Source organism: Chiloscyllium plagiosum, unplaced genomic scaffold, assembly GCF_037043375.1.
Source record: "Chiloscyllium plagiosum isolate Xiang-an unplaced genomic scaffold, Cpla_swu_hap1 HiC_scaffold_25, whole genome shotgun sequence".
NCBI lineage: Eukaryota > Metazoa > Chordata > Chondrichthyes > Orectolobiformes > Hemiscylliidae > Chiloscyllium > Chiloscyllium plagiosum.
Window position 1 is genome coordinate 1,233,521 of NW_028270163.1, and position 18,862 is coordinate 1,252,382.

Consider the following 18,862-nt stretch of genomic DNA (forward strand, 5'->3'; position numbering starts at 1 on the left):
GTCTGATATTGCAGTTGTTATTTACAGTGTTTAAAAAGCTTATATCATTAAATTTCTGTCAAGTGATTGTCTTGAAGATGTTGGAGGTAAATTCATTCAATGATACAAATACTGCTGAACATCAAAGGACGACGGTTAGAATCTCTCTTGTTTTGGTGTCTCTGGCACTTGTGTGGTGCATATGTTACTTGCCATGTGTCAGCTCAAGACAGGATATTGTCCCGATCTTGCTATATTTGAATATGGATTGTTTCAGTACCTAAGGAGCCATGAATATCCCCACTTCCAACTTTATGATAGAAGGAAGATAAGATTAGATTAGATTACAGTGTGGAAACTGGCCCTTCGGCCCAACAAGTCCACACCGACCCGCCGAAGCGAAACCCACCCATACCCCTACATTTACCCCTTACCTAACACTACAGGCAATTTAGTATGGCCAATTCACCTGACCCTGCACATCTTTGGATGGTGGGAGGAAACCGGAGCACCCGGAGGAAACCCACGCAGACACGGGGAGAATGTGCAAACTCCACACAGTCAGTCGCCTGAGGCGGGAATTGAACCTGGGTCTCTGACGCTGTGAGGCAGCAGTGCTAACCACTGTGCCACCGTGCCGCCCACTGGTCGATGATGAAGCAGCTGTGGGTGGTTGGGCCAATGACAGTAGAATCAGAGAATCACTACAGTACAGAAAGAGCCATTCAGCCCATTGAGTCTGCACTGAACCTCTAAAGAGCATCTCACTCAAAACAAACTTGTGCCCCACAATCCTGCCCACTTTATTCTTACAGTGATGAAACTACCCACTTGGACATTACGGGGCATTTTAACAGAGCCAATCCAGCTAACCTGCACATTTTTGGACTGTGGGAGGGATACAAAAAGAATGTACCAACTTCACACAGAGAATCACCCGAGACTGGGATTGAAGCTGAATCCCTCGTGCTCTGAGGTAGCAGTGCTAACTACTGTGCCTCTGGGGACTCCTGCAGCAATGTCCAGGAGCTGATAGACTAGCAATAAACACAATCATCTCCCTTTGTGTTAAATGCAATCTGAAAATTGAGGAAATCATGCTTGCCTCATTCTGGAAACCTTTTGTCCATATTTGGAACAAGGCTATAATGAGATCAGGAGCTGAATCACTCTGGAAATCCCAAACTGTGTGTCAGCGAGCAGGTTATTGCTGAGTAAATGCTGCTTGATCACAGTATTGATGACACGCTGTTGATATTGAAAATATACTGATTGGACAGTAATTAAACAGATTGGATTCATCTATTTTTAGGACAGGATGAAATTTTCCACATTGTCAAGTAGATGCTAGTATTGTATCAGTATCAGAACAGGGAGTAAGTGAGGGCTGCAGATGCTGGAGATCAGAGTCGAGAGTGTGGTGCTGGAAAAGGACAGCAGGTCAGGCAGCATCCAAGGAGCAGGAGAATCGATGTTTCGGGCAAAAGCCCTTCATCAGAACAGCTCAGCTGGGGGTGAGACAATTTCTGGAACACAGCTTATGAACAATACAACTGCCTTTGCAGTATTCTTTGTCTTCAGGTGCTTGGAGTGAATCAAATTAACTAAAGACTGGCGACTGGAATGCTGGGTTCCTCAGGAGGAGGAGGAGGAGGAGGAGGAGGTAGATAATTAATTCAGCACGACTGTCTGAAGATGGTTGCAGTACCTTGACCAAATGAGGTAAATCTCTTCATTATCAACAGGAGATTCATCAAAAGGGACTTTGCCAATGGATTATTTGTCTTTTTGTCCAATTGTTAGAGCAGAAATCTTCTATAATGATCCATTCAAGAGACATAATGAGAAAGAGGAATAACGCTTGCAAAAACAACCTATTCAGCCGGTGTAGATTCTCTGACATAGATGACATAGATGTTTTGCCTCAACTGCCCCATGTTTATTTTAGTCATTCATGAGATGTGGGAGTCATTTGCTGGGCCAGCATTTATTGCCCACGGCTAATCGCCCTTAAGAAGGTGGTGATGAACCTTCATGCCTCCATGAACCATTGCAGTCCACATGGTGTGGGTACACCCAAAATGGTGGGAGGCCTTTAGCAGGGTTAAGATGAAGGAATGGCATCATATTTCCAAGTCAGGATGGTGGATGGCTTAAAGGGGAACTTCATGGTGGTGTTCCCATGTATCTGCTGCCCTTGACATCCAAGATGGAAGTGGTCATGGATTTGGCAGGTGTCGTCTAAGGATCTTTGGTGAATTTCTGTAGTGTGCCTGTATGGTACATACTGCTACTGAATCAGTAGTAGCAGGATGCATGTTAATGGTACAATCAAATGGGTTACTTTGTCCTGGATGGTGTTGAGTTTTTTGAGTGTTGTTGGAGCTCCACTCATCCAGGCAAGGTGGGAGTATTCCATCACACTCTTTGTTTGTGCCTTATAGATGGTGGACAGTCTTTTGGGAGACAAGAGGTGATTTCTTGCCACAGAAATTCCTAGCCTTTGACCTGCTCTTGTTTCCATTGTATTTATATAGCTGAAATAAAACTAAAGAACTGCAGATGCTGGAAAACTGAGACAAATTCAGAAATTGCTGGAGAAACTCAGCAGGCCCGGCAGCGTTTATAAGGAGAAATCAAGTAAACTTTTCAAATCTAGTAACCGTTCATCAGACTGGATCCAAGGACAGGTGTAGGGCCAGGTAGTATTGAGGAGGCAAGGAGGCTGCAGACAGATTTAGACAGCTTAGGAGAGTGGACAAAGGAGTGGCAGATGGAGCACAATGTGGGAAAGTGTAAGGTTGGAAGAATAAAGGCACAGGATATTTCCTAATTAGGGAGAAAATTCAGAAATCTGACGTGCAAAGGGACTTAGGAGTCCTCATCCAGGATTCTCTTAAGATTAAGTTACAGGTTGAGTCAATAGTTAGGAAGGCAAATGTAATGATGGCATTTATTTTGAGGTGACTTGAATATATATATACTTCTGGGGCTTCATAAGGCTCTAGTCAGACTATATTTGGAGTACTGTGCAAGGTTTTGGGCCCCAAATCTCAGGAATGATATACTGGCCCTGGAGTGTGTTCAGAGGAGATTTATGAGAATGGTCCCAGGAATGAAAAGTTTAACATTCAACGAACCTTTAAGGCCTCCATGTTTATACTTGATGGAGTTTAGAAGGATGAGGAGAGATCTTATGAAACATACAGAATACTGAATGGCCTGGACAGAATAGATGTTGGGAAGATGTTTTCATTTGTAGAAGAGACTAGGACCCGAGGGCATAGCCTTAGGGTAAGGGGCAGACCTTTTAAAACAGAGATAAGGAGAAACTTTTTCAGCCAGAGAGTGGTGAATCTATGGAATTCATTGCCACAGAAGGCTGTGGAGGCAGGTTGTTAGTGTGTTTAAGACTGTGATAGATAGGTTTTTGAGTACCAAGGGGATCAAGGGTTATGTGAAAAAAGAGGGAGAATGAACTTGAGAAACTTATCAGCCATGATTGAATGGCAAAGCAGACTCAATAGTCTGAATGGCCTAATTTCTGCTCCAATGGTCGTATTGGCTGAAAGGCCCGAATCAAAGGGCAGACTATTAATTCAAATGAGAGAATTTCCAAAATGTTCAGCACAGTGGGATTTGGCTGTTCTTGTGCATGAAACTCAAGAAGTTAGCATGCAGGTGCAGCAAGTAATTTTGAAGGCAAATGGAATTTTAGCCTTTATTGAAGGCAGGGAAGACCTGTTTCAACTGTGCAGGGCCAAACCTGGAGTACTGTGTACAGTTTGGTTCTCATAATTAGGAAAGGATACATTTAGAAACTGTTCAAAAGAGATTCAATATACTGATTCCTAGGACAAAGAGTTTGAGTTATCAAAAATGGCTAAACAAGTTGGTCTTTATTCATTAGAGTTTAGAAGAATGAGAGTTATTGAAACTGATAGGATTCTGTGGGGATTTGACAGGTAGCTATTGCAAAGATGTGTGTCAGCACGGTGGCTCAGTGGTTAGCACTGTTAGCACTGCTGCATCACAGCATCAGAGACTCAGGTTTGATCCCAGCCTTGGGAAACTGTCTGTGTGGAGTTTGCACATTCTCCACGTGTCTGCGTGGGATTCCTCTGGGTGCTCTGGTTTTCTCCCACAATTCAAAGATGTGCAGGTTAGATGAATTGGCCATGCTAAATTTCCCATAGTGTTCAGGGATGTGTTAGTTAGGGGTAAATGTAGAGTAATAGATTAGGGGGAATAGGTTTGGGTGGGATACTGTTCAGCCGGTCAGTGTGGACTTGTTGGACTGAAGGGCCTGTTTCTACACTGTGGGGATTCTATGATCATTAATGGGGAAATCTCAAACTAAGAGACATATTTACAGAATAAGGGGACACTCATTTAGAGATGAGATTAGAAGGAATCTATTTTGTCAGAAGGTAATGAAAAGCTGGAATTCTCTACCTTAGACTGTTGTGGAAGCTAGATCATTGAAAGTATTTAAAGAGGATGTGAAGGACTGAATGATTTTATTGTCACATATGTTTGGGTAAATACAATGGAAAGTATTTTATTACCAAAATCCAGCTCTATTTTGGATTATAAAATGAATAAAAAGCAATTGTTTAGATAGATTTTTGAAATATCAGGGAGTTAAGGGCTATCTTGAACTAGCACAAGGGAGGAGTTGAGGCCTGGGGCAGATCAGGGATGATATTGTTGAATGCCAGGGCAGGCCTGAGGGGCCGAATGGCCAGCTGTTGCTCTCATTTCTTAGGTTCTTATAATTGTGATTGCAGTAACCACGTGGGGTCTGTGTGATGCCTGTACCATGGGAAGATCATTGTGAGGATCCTCCTCTCGGTGACATTTTTCCAGAATTGCAGTGCACCTTTTGCCCATTGAAAGGCACCACTAAGCAAGAAATTCAAGATATGCACAATGAATACTATCAACTACATGGCTTTATTGATCTCACAAAAGCCTTTGACTGTCAACCACAGAGGTTTATAGGTAACCTTCTCAAATGTGGATGCCCTCACAAATATATTGCCATCTTCTGCCTAATCAATAACGTGGAAGTGCCGGTGTTGGAATAGGGTGGATTAAGTCAGAAGTCACGTGACACCAGGTTATAGTCTAACAGGTTTATTTGAAATCACAAGCTTTTGGAGCACTGGTCTTTCATCAGGTGAAGTCTCAATAATGACATGCAAACTTTTCAATGGATCCAGCACAGAGTCTCTCTCAGAGAAGACTGGGTTCAAACTTCTGGAGAAGTTCCATCAGTGGTGCCTTCCCAAGATCCTCCACATCCTCAGGAAGGCCAATGGTGTCATTTTGCACGAACTCTCTTTTTCCATGTCCCTTGCTGAAATGCTGCACCTCTGCTCCAACAAGGTGCATACAGACATGATGATAATCTGCAGGATGAACAGGAAACAATTCTGTTTATACCCCTTTCAATCCAAAACAAGAAGCCCTCCAATTAACTCACTGAGCTTCACTATGTGGATGATCTTTGTGTGTGGGCATTCACTCAAAACTGAATTCCAGTTCTGTCAATACCTTCAAAATGAATGAGAAAATGGGTTTTTCAGTGAACACCATGATAGCTAAAATCTTTTACTAATCAGTTTTCACAATGCCACACCTTTCCCTGTTGATTGAATTCTTATCTTGGATGCCTCATCTCGATAAAGGCAGAAAAACACAACAAAATTCAACATATCCCCTAGTGTGCCTGATTGGACTTTGGCTGAACGAGGAAAGGAGTACGGTGTTTGAGGATGAGGATCTCAAACCTCTGACTAAGGTTATGATTTCCTTGACAGCATAGTTCCCCACATTCTTATATGGCATCAGAGAACCCACAGGAAGTACCTCAAAGCTCTGGAGAAGCTCCATCTGCAGTGCCTTCCCGAGATCCTCCACATCCTCAGGAAGGCCAATAACAGCCAACGAAAACCAGCTGCACTGGGCAGGACATGTCATTTGGAGCAATTGTTCTGCTTAGAACACAGCCATAGCAAAAGACTCCCATAAGGACAGTGAAACCACTTTCAGAGCATTTTTGAAACCTTGCCAAAAAGGCCAATTATATGGAGGGAGTCCCTGATCTGTGACCAATCAAAGTGTGACCAACATGCAGTGGAAGCAGTTCATCCTTAATCCTGAGGCACTGCTGGAACAAGGTTCATATTTCCTTGTCGCCCAGGCCAAACTGATATATTACCTGGATCACCCTATATTTGATCATAAAAATGTGCGAGGCTTCAAGGTGAGAACTCATGCTGCAAATGGTGTCAATACCAGTCACTGTCTGAAAGGCCCCTCTTGCTCAAATGCAGTTACATGTTTTGCTGTCAACAAAATTTTGTCAACAAAATTAAACACATGAAGAAGATATGGGGAAAGATCAAAATTCAGGTTTATTTAACGCTTTTTAACCAAATTCACTGGGAGTTACTTATAGGAAAGATTACAGACTTTTTAAAAATCTGGATCCGGTGTACATTTACCCAAACAAGGAGACTCAGGGATGATCCAGCTACACTTGTAAACCCAGGGGTTAATTAGGGTTCCTCCAATCAGGATGCTTGTCTTTTGTAGAATTCATTGAAAAGTGTGGTGCTGGAAAAGCACAGTAGGTCAGTCAGCATCTAAGGAGCAGGGGAGTCAATGTTTTGGGCATAAGCCCTTCATCAGGAAGCCCTTTGTTCTGCCTGAGCTGCTATGCTTTTCCAGCACCACACTTTTTGAAGCTGACCCTCCAGCATCTGCAGTCCTCACTTTCTCTCTTTTGTAGAATTCAGTTTTATAAATAATTCAACAGTAATTAGGTCCGACACTGGGTGAACTCTTAACAGTTAATGTGAGATTGACATATCAGGATGAAAGATTAAATATTGAGAATTTGCAGATCTCTTCAATGAGTGGGTTATTAAAGACACTGGAATTAAATGACACCTGCTCCTGCTGACTGAGTTGTTGCTCTGGGCATCAAAATTGGGTTCAATCTGTTCTGATAAAGAGTCACTAGACATACAAAACGCTCACTCTGTTTTCTCCCCAGACCTGCTGAGTTTCTCCAGCAATTTCTAGCTTTTTGTTTCAATCTGATAGTTGTATAAGTGGTAATCGGCCAGGGTTTCTTGCCTCAATAACTCAGTGTCCAGATGGGGAGTGATTCAGTCTCAGCTGCTCAGACACTAACAGTTGAACTTAGTTCTGTTCGCACCAACCAAAAGTGGCAGACCGTAGCTGGTGGCACTCCAACAAACAGCAGATCACCACAAGGCACTTTATTTGAACATCTTCTTGAAATCCAAGTATATGATATCTAGTGGCTCCTTATTATCAGACCATTTGGCCCATCAAGTCCAAGCCAACCCTCTGAAGAACATCCACGCCACCCTGCATTTCCCAAGGCTAATCTTCTTAATTTACACATCCCTGGATACTATATGGTCAATTTAGCACGGTCAATCTACCTAAACTGCACGTCTTTGGACTGTGGAAGGAAACCAGAGCACTCCGAGGAAACCCACACTGACATGAGGAGAATGTGCAAACTCCACACAGACAATCGTTTGAGGGTAGAATTGAAAATGGGTCCCTGGTGCTGTGAGACAGCAGTGCTAACCACTGAGCCGCTGTGCCACCTTAGCCAGTTCTCCTCTTAAGAAAATATAATTGTATCATGTAAGTTTAAGATTAATTAAGATTAAGTTTGTGATTGACTGTATTGCTTACAAAATTAAAATTGAAATAATTTATATTACAATCATTGCTTCTTTTATTACAATATTACTAATTTACTCTGCGTGCAGTATACAATATTAAATCTAAATGCTGTTCCATAATGTACTACTCCAGGAATCTGTCACAAAATTCCAACAAGCTAACTTTCTAGACCTCCATCATTAATTTGATTGATCCAGAAGCCCTATAACTGTTACATTGCCTTTGTTACACTCTCTTATGCTGAATGCTCTGTCCATTTGGTACAATTACTGCTCACGAACCCACAAAGTGGCAGCGGTGGTGGGAGGGGTGACAGCAGGGGCCTGCCGGGAGGATAGGTTTGAAATTGTATAAACCTGCCTCGTGTGTTCAGCAGTCTCCATTTTTTGCCAGTACTAGCAGCAGCAGTGGGAGAGCGACAGTGAGGACCTGCCGGGAAGGTAAATTTACAATTATATGAACTTACCTCGTGAATAGGCGGAGCACACGTTGAGAAGGAGCAGACACAGGACTGCTGAATAAGTGAAGTAATATATTTGGGTGATTGAGTTACCCAAAACATTACTTAGATAGTGTCTCCCACCCATCCTTCTCCTCCAACCAAAAAAAAAAGTTCTATACGTTGGATTGGTAAGGTAACTTTATTTTATACTTTGTTTTTCTACATTCTCTTTGGGAATTTAGAATAGTGGGAATGGTGGTTAGGGCGGTTGAATTTTCCTCTGCAGAATGTGGGAGGTAAGGCTCACCACTGCTGACTGCATCTGCGGGAAGTGCACCCAATTCCAGCTCCTCGAAAACAGCGTTAGGGAGCTGGAGCTGAATGAACTTCAGATGGGCGGCACGGTGGCACAGTGGTTAGCACTGCTGCCTCACGGCGCCAGAGACCCGGGTTCAATTCCCGCCTCAGGCGACTGACTGTGTGGAGTTTGCACATTCTCCCCGTGTCTGCGTGGGTTCCCTCCGGGTGCTCCGGTTTCCTCCCACAATCCAAAAATGTGCAGGTCAGGTGAATTGGCCACGCTAAATTGCCTGTAGTGTTAGGTGAAGGGGTAAATGTAGGAGAATGTGTCTGGTTGGGTTACGCTTCGACAGGTCGGTGTGGACTTATTGGGCCGAAGGGCCTGTTTCCACACTGCAGGGAATCTAATTATTCTGGAAGTGGAGGGGGTTATTGAGAGGAGTTACAGGGAGGTAGTCACACCTCAGGTGCAAGAAAAAGGCAGATAAGTTACTGTCAGAGGATGTAAAGGGAACCAGCAGGCAGTGCAAGGATCCCTTGTGGCTGTTCCCCTCAATAACAAGTATAGCGTTTTGGATACTGTTGGGAGAGGAGGGATACTTACCAGGGGTAAGCCATGGGGTACATGTCTCTAGCACAAAGTCTGTCCCTGTTGCTCTGAAGGGAAGGTGGGAGTTAGAGGGACAGACAGGAGGTTCTGTGGGAACGAGAGAGACTCACAGTTTGTATGTTGCCTCCAGATGTCAGAGTTCGTGATGTCTTGGATCTTGTTTTCTGGATTCTTGTGAGGGAGAGGGAGCAGCCCCCTCATGATCCACATAGGTAGTAACGACATAGGTAGGAAAGGGTGAAGAACTTGAGGTTGTTTTTGTTAGAGAGAAGAAAGTTGAGAGGTGACTTAATTGAGACATATAAGATAATCAGAGGGTTAGGTGCAGTCAGCAGTGAGAGCCTTTTTCCTTGGATGGTAATGGCTAGCATGAGGGAACATAGCTTTAAATTGAGGAGGTGATAGTTTCTTTACTCAGAGTGTAGCAGGGATGTGGAACACATTGCCTGCAACAATTGTAAACTCGTCAATTTTAAGGAAACTTAAATGGTCATTGGATAGGCATATGGACAAGAATAGAATAGTGTCGGTTAGATGGGCTTCAGATTAGTTTCACAGGGCGACACTACTTTTGAGGGCAGATGGGCTTGTGCTGCGCTGCAATGTTCTAAGTTCTACGAGAGCTTTCTCCTCCCCAGTGTCTTCATCCTTCTCCTTGGATGAATGCACTTATTCTCCAAGTTCCTCAGCATCTATCACATTACCTTGCTCCCTGCTCCAATTGTGTGGAGCACAACTTAGCTGAATGATGTGGCACACTCTGTCAAGACTATACAGCGGCAAACTTGTCCAACACTGGAACCAGACCTTTAACATCTTTACCACCTGTTCCACCACATCCCTGGTTGCAGCATGAGCAATAACTTTGTGAAGGTGCCATCCAGCTGAGCTTCCAACACATAACACCAAAAAGGGAGTGACTGCTGTCTCCAATCCTCTTCCCACCTCAGACATTCTTCAATCATTCCACCTTTCACTGCATTCATTAGACTCCATCGTCATTCTTACATGTCACTTGATGCCGTAATGTTCCCCTTGCCCCACAGCTCCCTTGGATACTCCACAAGTGATGGATACTTTTGCCATACATTCACCTCCTTTTGAGTCTTTTCCACAAACTCTTGAATCCCTGAGATGACAATGTGGTTTTAGCTGGTGCAATATACCTTTTATCAGCATCTGACACATCAGCACATTTCACTCTATATTGTTATTGGGCAAAGGAGTGATTGTAAATAAAATCTGTCTGGGGTTTATTGTCCTAACATCCAGCAAAAGTGGATCCCCTCTCAAAGTGACATTTATCCTGTCCATCTGGGCATAGTCCAGCCATTTTCTGGTCACGTTTTCCATCTAGAGAAAGGCAAGTGATGGCAGGGAACACAGCTCACAAGAGCATTGCCAGCACTGGTCCCTTGTCGCCAGTTACTCTCCCCCCACCAAAGCCTCCGTAAGGTTAGATGATACACCTTCTAACCTGAGAGCTCACTGCCACCCATTGCCCCCCCCCACCCCATGTACAGATCAACTCCCACATTGAACTTTGCCTCCAACTGTCTTTTCTTTTGCCTGGGCCCTGACATGACACCTTAATGATGCCTACCCTGCTCCTCTCCACTCTCTATGTGCAGGCCACGCTCATGGTCATTGCCAATAACTCCCTTGCTGCAGCCTCCCATGCTCTCTGGTGCTGTGTATCCTACACTATGTCCTTCCCACTTCCATACATCTCGAGAATCCCCCCTGCCAAAATTACCTGGGTTCCCAGCTCTATTAATGTCTCTGCTTCCCCATATCCTCCACCACTCTTTTAGCAATATACACAAGCAACTTGCACCCTCCTATATGATCAACAGACAGACCCTTGGGGCTGTATTAGATTGATTGACTTCAATGAGCAGCCCCGGACATGACTGACCAGACGCCTGAGAGCTATTTTTCAAGCTCCCCAAATGACAATACATGATGTCCATGTTGGTCCCACAAGACTGACCACACTTTAAACTGTAACTGGACAGGTCCCTGATCAGGAGTGCCCCAAGCTGGTCAGTGCCTGTGGACAGCCCCTGTACTGTGAGCAGACTACGCTGTGACTGGTAGTACTGAGACCCATCCCCCCTCCCCCCCAACCAACAGACCCATCATCCTCCATTGGCTGAACTCTATCCTCCATTCAGTTCCTGACAGGTCTATTTGGTTGAATGAATGTGCAGAGCGTTTGCCATAAAGGCAGTTGGCACATGCTTTGGGTGTTAGATTGATGTCTCAGTGTGTGGCGCACAATAAGAAATTCCCCACTAAACTTCCATATCCTCCCACCCTCATCCCGACCCAACAGACAGATCTTTAATGACAAATGCCTGTGTGTCCGCACAAAAGGCACATCAATATGGCTGTACTGATAGCCTTTGTCCCTGGCTGAAGTACCAATGGGCTAACAGGCATAGCATGGCACAGCAAGGCATGGATGCTGTGAGCATGAGTGAGGCAGCACTGACAGAGCAGCGATCAGAATTGAGATTCAACTTGGTCCAATCCGTGAACTGGGTTCCTGTCCCTGCACAATGTGGCCCTGCTGCAGCTTTTCAATGTCGAATCCTGCAATGCAAGTTTGTGCTTCCTGAGTGTAATGACAGTGGCTTGGAGAGGTGGCATGATGGCCCTGAGGGATTGGCAAATATTGGATGTCAATGGCCTTGGATGAGAAATATGTGCGGCTGGTGCCCATGGATCGGGACCTGAGATGCTGTTTGGTGCTGGGCAACATGGAGATTCCTGACAGCCAATAATTTTCAACATCGAGCTTGTTTGGTGCATTTGATAAGGTAGGAAACTGAATATTGATGAAGTACCTTTGCAACAATTCCTAAAAAAGGGTCAGGCGGTGCTGAGTCCGAGAGTTGGGACTGAGATAAGGTGGGGGGAGGGGAAATGAGGAAGCTGGAGAAATTTGAATTCATTCCTTGTGGTTGGAGGGTTTCTAGGCGGAAGATGAGACGCTCTTCCTCCAGGCGTCGTGTTGCCATGGCTTTAAATTTAGTCAACTATATTCAGTGCTCACAATGCAGTCTCCTTTACACTGGAAAGACTAAATGCTTCACAGAACACCTCCACTCCATCTAGAGGAACGATCCCTACCTCCCCATCGCTTTCCATTTCTATATTTCGGCCCTGAGCCCGCTGCAATGTTTCACTGAAGCACAATACAAACTCAAGGCAGACACCTCATCGCTGCTTTGGCACTTTACATCCTTAAGGTTTCAATATTGAATTTAAGTTCAGAAACTAGCTGCATTATGTCTGTTCTTCATCTTCTTATATTCCTTTTCCCCAACTCCACCTGTTTCATTTGGATCTTATTTACTTTTCATTTAGTAGCAAGGATGAGGAAGTGCTGGTGTTTGACTGGGATGGACAAAGTTAAAAATCACACAACACCAGATAATAATCGAACAAGTTTATGTGGAAGTACTAGCTTTTGGAGCGCTGCTCCTAGTTCATGCAACTGATTAGTCTAAAAGATGAAAGACTTAACAGCAATCTAGGTTTGTTCAATATGTTGTATCAGTTGCATGACACTATGATCTTGTGCTATAAATTCTATATCTTATGATCCTGCCGCACTAGCTACACCTGATAAAGAAACAGTGTTCCAAAAGCTAATACTTTCACGGTGGCCCAGTGGTTAGCACTGCTGCCTCACAGCGCCAGAGACCCGGGTTCAATTCCCGACTCAGGCGACTGACTGTGTGGAGTTTGCACGTTCTCCCCGTGTCTGCGTGGGTTTCCTCCGGGTGCTCCGGTTTCCTCCCACAGTTCAAAGATGTGCAGGTCAGGTGAATTGACCATGCTAAATTGCCCGTAGTGTTAGGTAAGGGGTAAATGTAGGGGTATGGGTGGGTTGCGCTTCGGCGGGTCGGTGTGGACTTGTTGGGCCGAAGGGCCTGTTTCCACACTGAAGGGCCTGTTTCCACAATCTAATCTAAAAAAAACTAATCTAATCTAAACCTGTTGGACTATAACCTGGTGTTGTGTGATTGTTAACTTTAGCAACAGGGACCAGTTATCTCCCTTTGTACTTATTTTCCACCTTTTTACATCTTGTTTTTCTTCCTTCACTATTAACAGCCTCATGGTCTTTTGCATTGGGCCTCTACCACCAACTGCCCTCTCCCTCCTCCTCTGCCTCTGTCAGAAGTTTAAAACAGAATCTATTCCCCAAAACCTTTCAGTTCTGAAAAAGAGTCGTACCAGACTCAAAACATTAACTCATGATCAGGCAGCATCAATGGGGAGAGAAATAGAGTCTCTCCAATGTTCTGTGTGTTTGCTTCAGAATTCCTGCATCCACAGTACTTTATCTTTATTACAGTAGTCCAGACCGGTCTCACCAATGCTCTATATAAATGGACCTTAACATCCTGACTCTTGCATTCAATTCCCCTTGCAATAAAATATAATATTCTATTAGGTTTCCTGCTTTCTTGCTGTACCTGAACACTAATCATCTGTGACTCATGCATTATGACATCCAGATTTCACTGCATCTCAGAGCTCTGCAACCTCTCACCGTTTAGTTAATATGTCTCTTTTCTTATTCTTCCTGCCTCAATGAAAAATTTCACATTTTCCCATTTGTTAGATCTCTGTCTACTTACTGAACCTAACTATATCCCTTTGCAAGCTCCTGATATCCTATTCATAATGCCCTTTCATACCTCCCTTTGTGTCGTCAGTAAATTTAGCTCCCATACCTTCGATCCCAGCATCCAAATCATTTCTATAAACTGTAAACTGAGGTCCCAGCAGCAGCCTTTGGGACACATAAGCCATGGCATCCTGACACCCTGAAAAAGGCCCATTTATTCCTACTTTCTGCTTCCTGTTAAATGGGATAGATTTCAAACACATCAGGAAACTCCACACAAGGCACCTATGAGATGGTATGAGCCATCAGCAGCATCAGAATTGTACAATCACAATCTGTAACTTCAGGGTTTGGGCCATTCCCCCACTCTAGCATTATCATCAAGCTAGGAAATCAATCGGGGTTCAATAGAGTGCATGAGGACAGGCCAGGGGCATCACAAGGCATACTTAATAATGAGTTGTCAATGTACTGAAGCTACAATAACTGACATTAGAATGTTGAAAAGCAGAAACAGCAAACAATAGGCTAAGCTCAGCGATTCCACAACCAACAGATCAGATTTGAGCTGTGCAACCCAGCCATAGACCGTTGTGAAGGTTGGACAATCAAGCAAGTGACTGAAGGTGAAGTTCCAGAAGTATCCCCTATCCTTAATGATGGTGGAGCACAAACCATCAGTGTGAAAAAACAAGGGTGAAGCATTTGCAACCATCTTCAGCCAGAAGTGTCAAATAAATGATCCATCTCAGCCTCCTCCAGTATCCTCAGCATCACAGATGCCAGTCTTCAACCAAATTAATTTACTCCATGTGATATCAAGGCACAAGATACTGCAGAGGCTCTGAGCCCTGGCACCATTCTGACAACAGTACAAAGATGTGTGCTCCACCCCTAGAAATATAGTATAGTTCAAACAATGGTATATACACAGAAATATAGAACTTCACCCAGGTCCACAATTTGGCTCAAAATACAAGTGGCCCAATTCAGTAAATGACTGCCCTAAAAGTTATTAAACACTTAATTCCACATTTTAAAAAAAAATTGAATTCAAATTCCATCATTTGCCATAATGATGCAAACCCAGGTCCCCTGATCAATACTGGCATCTGGATTGATAGTCCAGTGATAATACCACTGACCATTGCCTTCCCACAATCACCTCAGCTCCAGGACATCACAGCGGAGTTCCTCAGGCAGTGTCCTAGGCCCAACAATCTACAGCTGTTCCATTAATGACCATAAGATCAGAAGTGAGGGTGTTCACTGATGATTGTACAATGTTCAGCAGCAGCTGCTACTTCTCAGATACTGAAGCAATTTACACCCAGATGCAAGTGTGTGAAAGCATGTGAGAGCGTGTGAAATAAACCTTGCTTCTAGTTTAACTTTACCATGGTGCTGTGGTCCTTACAAACTCAGAGCTGACAAACAGATGGAGTGAGGAAATATGCCCCACTGTTTAAAAAGGGGAAAAATTAAACTGCAATCTGTCCATGGCAAGGTGGTGAAAATTGCTTTGTTTTAAAATTCACAGTCTGTCTGTCATTGTTCCTTTACAGTTTCTGGTTCAGAATTCTGAGACTCTTTTCCTTAGCATTGTGGATCTCCCCACACCACATGGACCAGAGTGGTCTAAGAAGGTAGCTCACCACCATCACCTTCTCAAGGGCAATTAGGGTTAGGCAATAAATGCTGACCCAGCCAGCATTATTTTCACGTGTGAAACACAAAAGAAAAAAATCCCACTGTGCTGCAATCCAAGATACATTCACAACTGTGAAGATTTTAGACTAGGATTTGAACTCACTTTGAGCCAATATCCAACTTGTCACAGCTCGTCAGCAGCTTGTTTCTAATTTGATCTCAAGCATTAATTGTATTCAGGATAAGTATTCAAGGGAGGCAGATTGTGGAAATGTGTTGTCAGCCAACGTCTGCAATGAAGGGGCTGAGAGATATATTGAGAAGCTCAATAGATGGTGCTAATCTACAGACTGTTACTTCCTAAAATTCTTCATTCTAGTGTTGTACATCTCTTTAAATCTCATGTGAAACAAGAATTAGGTCTAGGACAGTTCTACTCTCTGGACCCAATTATTTGTCGTCCACTCACTTTATGCATTTATAGCGGTGGTCGAACTGATATACAATAATTTAACAGAATAAAGGTGACAGTTGTTTGTGAAAGTGCATCAATCCACGTACTTGATCAAACCCTAGAACTGTGACCCCAAAACACCATTCCCTTTACATTTATGTTTATAAGTTTATGTGGAAATATTATCTCTACGCCACCCAACCAAGTTTGTGACAAATGTTCTGTTCATATTAAGTCAGCTAGGGGCTGAAGACTAGATCTGGGATATTTCACCAGCACGTCAAAAGCAGACAAAACAAATGACTCAAAAACAAAAAGTGTTGGAGAAATTCAGCAGGTCTGGCAACATCTGTAGAGAGAAAAACAGAGGTAACAGAGTTAACCTACGTTCTGTCCCTAAAGATAACCCCGTGCTTCCAGTTGACTACTACTTCAATGCACCATCATCTTCCAAGGTCAGCATTTCCTTCTCAAGACTGCAACAGTTCTCCAGTGAGGCTTAATGCAAGCTGGCAGATCAGCACATCATCTTCAACTAGGGGGGACCTTACAGCCTTCAGGACTCAACAGTGAGTTTAACAATTTCAGAATGTGAATACCTTGTTCATTTCCTTTCCCCACGCATTTAGGTCCCAGTACATTTTTGACACTTCTGGTTAGAACCTCACCTATCAATTGATTTCTCTCAGCTTATCATGAGCATTCACTGTTTGCCTATCCTTTCTCTCTCTCTCTGCACCATCTCCATTAACTCTAATCTCTCCTCACACCCCCACCCCTGTAAGCAGCATAAATATCATGCTTTTCCAGCTATTTTCCGTTCTGATGAAGGGCCACTGGACTCGAAACATTAACTGTGCTTCAATGAAACAAAGAAACTTGAAGCTTGGTGGCACAGTGGTAAACACTGCTGCCTCACAGCGCCAGAGACCCAGGTTCAATTCCAGCCTCAGGTGACTGTCTGTGTGGAGTTTGCACATTCTCCCCGTGTCTGCGTGGGTTTGCTCCGGTTTCCTCCCACAGTTCAAAAAAGTGCAGGGTAGGTGAATTGGCCATACTAAATTGTCTGTAGTGTTAGGTGAATTGGCCATACTAGACAATAGACAATAGACAATAGGTGCAGGAGTAGGCCATTCAGCCCTTCGAGCCTCCACCGCCATTCAATAAGATCATGGCTGATCATTCCTAATCAATATCCTGTTCCTGCCTTATCTCCATAACCCTTGATTCCACTATCTTTGAGAGCTCTATCCAACTCTTTCTTAAATGAATCCAGAGACTGGGCCTCCACTGCCCTCTGAGGCAGAGCATTCCATACAGCCACCACTCTCTGGGTGAAGAAGTTTCTCCTCATCTCTGTCCTAAATGGTCTACCCCGTATTTTTAAGCTGTGTCCTCTGGTTCAGCACTCACCCATCAGCAGAAACATGTTTCCTGCTGCCAGAGTGTCCAATCTTTCATAATCTTATATGTCTCAATCAGATCCCCTCTCAGTCTTCTAAACTCAAGGGTATATAAGCCCAGTCGCTTCAGTCTTTCAGTGTAAGGTAATCCTGCCATTTCAGGAATTGACCTCGTGAACCTACGCTGCACTCCCTCAATAGCCAGAATGTCTTTCCTCAAATTTGGAGACCAGAACTGCACACAGTACTCCAGGTGTGGTCTCACCAGGGCCCTGTACAGCTGCAGAAGCACCTCTTTGCTTCTATACTCAATTCCTCTTGTTATGAAGGCCAGCATGCTATTAGCCTTCTTCACTACCTGCTGTACCTGCATGCTTACCCTCATTGACTGGTGTACAAGAACACCTAGATCTCTCTGTACTGCCCCTTTACCTAAATTGATTCCATTGAGGTAGTAATCTGCCTTCCTGTTCTTGCCACCAAAGTGGATAACCATACATTTATCCACATTAAACTGCATCTGCCATGCATCTGCCCACTCACCTAACTTGTCCAGGTCACCCTGTAATCTCTTAACATCCTCATCACATTTCACCCTGCCACCCAGCTTTGTATCATCAGCAAATTTGCTAATGTTATTGCTGATACCATCTTCTATATCATTCACATATATTGTAAAAAGCTGCGGTCCCAGCACGGATCCCTGCGGTACCCCACTGGTCACTGCCTGCCATTCCGAAATGGAGCCGTTTATCACTACCCTTTGTTTCCTATTAGCCAACCAATTTTCAATCCAATCTAGTACTTTGCCCCCAATACCATGCGCCCTAATTTTACTCACTAACCTCCTGTGTGGGACTTTATCAAAAGCTTTCTGAAAGTCCAGGTACACTACATCTACTGGATCTCCCTCGTCCAACTTCAGAGTTACATCCTCAAAAAATTCAAGAAGATTAGTCAAGCATGATTTCCCCTTCATAAATCCATGCTGACTCTGTCCTATCCTGTTACTACTATCCAGATGTGCCGTAATTTCATCCTTTATAATAGACTCCAGCATCTTTCCCACCATTGAGGTCAGACTAACTGGTCTATAATTTCCTGCTTTCTCTCTCCCACCTTTCTTAAAAAGTGGTATAACATTAGCCACCCTCCAATCCTCAGGAACCTACCCCGAATCTATTGAACTCTGGAAAATAATCACCAACGCATCCACGATTTCCCGAGCCACCTCCTTCAGTACCCTGGGATGCAGACCATCAGGCTCCGGAGACTTATCAACCTTCAGACCTAACAGTCTCTCCAACACCAAATCCTGGCAAATATCAATTCCCTTTAGTTCAGGTCCTTCAGCCACTGTTACCTCAGGGAGATTGCTTGTGTCTTCCTCAGTGAACACAGATCTGAAGTACCCATTTAATTCCTCTGCCATTTCCTTGTTCCCAGTAATATATTCCCCTGTTTCTGTCTTCAAGGGCCCAATTTTTTTCCTAACCATTTTTTTGCCTTGCACATACCTAAAAAAGCTTTTACTATCCTCCTTTATATTCTTGGCCAGTTTACCCTGTTGCACGCGGTGTTTGCGCAGTGTGTCCAGGAAGCTTTTCTAACTCAGTATGTAGATTGTCCGACCAGAGGG